Below are 3694 nucleotides of genomic sequence, written 5' to 3' on the forward strand. Positions count from 1 at the left end.
CCTCGTTTTACCGACCTCGGAAGGATGGAAGGCTGAGTCAACCTTGAGCCGGTCAGGATCGAACGGCTGGCAGTGAGCAGAGTTAGCCTGTAATACTGCATAATAACCACTGTGCACCATGGAAGGAAGGAAGGAAGGAAGGAAGGAAGGAAGGAAGGAAGGAAGGAAGGAAGGAAGGAAGGAAGGAAGGAAGGAAGGAAGGAAGGAAGGAGGGAAGGAAGGGCAACAGCATAGACTTATATACTGCTTCACAATGCTTTACAGCCCTCTTTAAGCAGTTTACAGAGTCAGCATCTTGCCCCCCAACAATCTGGGTCTTCATTTTACCAACCTCGGAAGAATGGAAAGCCGAGTCAACCTTGAGCTGGTCAGGATCGAACTCCTGGCAGTGGGCAGAATTAGCCTGCAATACTGCATTCTAGCCACTGTGCGGCCATTACATTTAAATGAACTAAAATTACAGTGACTCAATTAAGTATATCCCGTGGTAGGTTTAAAATGCTGGTTGTTGTTTTTGTTTTTTCAATAGGAGAAGAAATAATCCCAAAACCATCTTTATGTTTACGGAAGGAAAACCATAATCTGACATACCACATTTAGTTCAACAGCTGTCACATTAGGGTGAAAATTAACCTGTCATAAGATGACGCCATGCAGTCTTCATAATACTGATCACGGCTACAGAAACAAGACACAGGAGGGACAGTCCCAGTCCAGACCTTTATGACAGCAAGGAATCCCTGGCCATTATATTGGCCAAAGATAACTAGGTTGCAGACCAACAAGCCTGCTATGCTACCATTGTAGTTTAGATTAGATTAGATAACCTTTGTTGTCAATTTTTTTTCTAGTGGGCACAACGGCACACATTAAAAATGACAGTTTCTTGCTCTGAAGTGTTACTTACACGACACACATTTAAAACAGACTACATACAACATATGTATAGACCTACACCCTTACATATAAGTAACATATAAATGTACTGGATGTAATGATAAATTCCTGCTAATGGCATGATTGCCCTATCGTATTTTTCCATATCCAAGTGGGAACTGTCAGGGATAGACTAATGTTGCATTATTTTCAAGGGCCCTAAGCTTTTCCCCAGATCAGGGTTCACAGTCCAAGCTAAACTATAAACCACAAACAGCTGTTACAGCCTCTACAAACGCAGGGAGGGTGGAAATGATCCTATCTGAACTCGGAAAGTGTAACCAACGTGTACAACTATTAGCTCTCCAAATTTGAGCAGTCGTTTTTGCAAAGCGGAAGGTCAAACCCAAAGACGAGACAATGATACCCAATCAACCCCAACTCTTTTATCGGCTCGCACCTAATGGGGAGAGTCTGGCCAGACTTTCTACAGCCTAATTAATAAATATATCCTGAGAGATTCTAGGTATGGCTGCCTTGAACCTCTTCCTCCCTCCCCTGTAAAGCTGGGCGCGTGGAGTGTGCAGCCTCTTCACCGGGGTCTCTTTCTGAGAAGCCTCTGAGTTGGCAAAACACCCACACCCACACGCTCTGCTGCTGCAGGTGCACAATCCGTCACATTGCACACTGCTGTTGCGGTTCCACGGAGCCAGCAAGAGAGGGTGAAAACCGACTGGCAACTTGCCTCTGCCTTTGTTCTTCTCTGTATCGGCATTTGCTTTTCACTGCCGGTGGGGGGGGAAAAAACTGTAAAGACCCCAGCTGACTTTTGTCAAAGCTGCTCCTTGAACCAACTGAAGGGGTGTTGACGGCAAGATAACTCGGTGAAGTAGAGAGGAGACAAATCTTAGGAGCTGGGAAGCAGGCCAGGGTGAGCATTGCTGTCATCAGGACACCATCTGCTTCAATCAGAACAGAACTGGAAGGGACCTGGGAGGTCTTCTAGTCCAACCCCCTGCTCAGGCAGGAAACCCTGCCCCATGTCAGGCATATGGCTGTCCAGGCTCTTCTTAAAAACCTCCAGTGATGAAGCGCCCACAACTTCTGGAGGCAACTGGTTAATTGTTCTCACTGTCAGTTCGTTCTAGGTTGCTTCTCTTCCTTGGATTGTTTCCACCCGTTGCTTCTTGGTGCTTTGGAGTTGACCCCCTCTTCTTTGCGGCAGCCCCTCAAATCCTGGAAGACTGCTATCATGTCACCCCTACTCCTTCTTTTCTCTAGACCAGCCCTAACCACTCCTTGCAATCGTTCTCCACGTGTTTTACTATTTAGTATTTAGCTTCACAGCTCTGAGGGTAACACTCGTCCAATTCGTAGTGGGAAAAGTTGAGTTGGCCGTGACTTAGCTCAGCTCCTCAAGAAAGAGGATGTGTTGTAAGGCACATTTGTGAGGTGTACCAACTCCAGGTCAGCCTAGCCCTTTATCTTTACTCTACAAGAGGCTGCAAGGGGTAAGACTGACTTGGGAGTGATCAGATAGATTACTGGAATCAAGATGGCGCCCAACTGGTTAGCAAATCCATGAAAACACTCATCGGGGATGTGTTGACCCCTGAGCCCAGATTTTTTTTTTCCCCCTGTTGAAAATTGTTTCTGAACAATTCGGTCAGCATTTCCTGTCGTTCTCTAACAAAGATGAAGATCAGGTGGCCGGTCCACTTACATAGGGTGATTGTAAATGCCATTCAAAGTGACTCAGTCAAGAATCCCGAGGTCGTAACATCTGAGGATTTCAGCTTGCTGGGTTGAGTTGGAACATTCCTAGCTACTACTTAGAGAGCCTTCCTTCTACACGCTCTGTTTACTCTCCAACTTGACAGCACATTTTGTCCGCTTAGTCAGAATTACTCATTCTGGAACGCTGTGAGGGGAACATGCCATTTGATCTTTCCTTCAAAAGCGTTCATATATTTGCCTAATTTTTAAAAGCTATTTTAAAAAAAAAAAGTCTTCCCCTGCTCAATACATCCCAGATGTATAGGGCTACAGAGCCTATCATTCTTGGCGTGATGGGAAATACAGTTATTGTATTTATTTAGTGTATAGCATAACATACCTGGGCTTACAACAAGTATTAACATTTCACCGAGACTAAAAACACAGTGAAATATGAATGTTTAAAAGATCTATATTCAGATACTAATGAAATACAGTGTAATACAGCTAGAGGACTCCAGCTTTGGGAAGTCTGAATTAACTAGTAACATTTTTCATCCACAAAGGCTGTGTATAAATGTATATATCAGCTTACACACCTTTATACGATGGTTAGTTCTTAATGGAGAAAACTGTTAAGAGTATATTTATAATACTGCGTTACTGTGAACAGAAGAAAGATACGTACACAGAAGAACATAAATTAATATTTAAAGCAGAGCAGGTTTATTTAGCATTTAGCATTTTATTTGTATATTATTGCTATTGACCAAAAAGGTATTGATGCTTATGTATATCTGCATTACGAAGGAGGCTTTTGCCTAGTAGACTTAAACCCATATTTTCTACTTTGTTACAAATCTTATTTAACTAGAGAATACAAGGAATGGTAATGTTGAGAGAATATATATATATATATATATATGTTTTGGGTTGAAAATGTTTTCTGATGTCGCACATCAATATTGACAGTAAATTTCCTAAGTTTAAAAAAAATGCATGTTATATTATATACTACTGCTTAGCGCTGATGCTTATCAAAACATTTCCTCCAAAATATAATGAAGATAATAAATGTTAAGGACATGTATTAGGACCGCTT

This window comes from Protobothrops mucrosquamatus, unplaced genomic scaffold (assembly GCF_001527695.2).
Source record: "Protobothrops mucrosquamatus isolate PMUCROS unplaced genomic scaffold, P.Mucros_1.0 scaffold8151, whole genome shotgun sequence".
Taxonomy (NCBI): Eukaryota; Metazoa; Chordata; class Lepidosauria; order Squamata; family Viperidae; genus Protobothrops; species Protobothrops mucrosquamatus.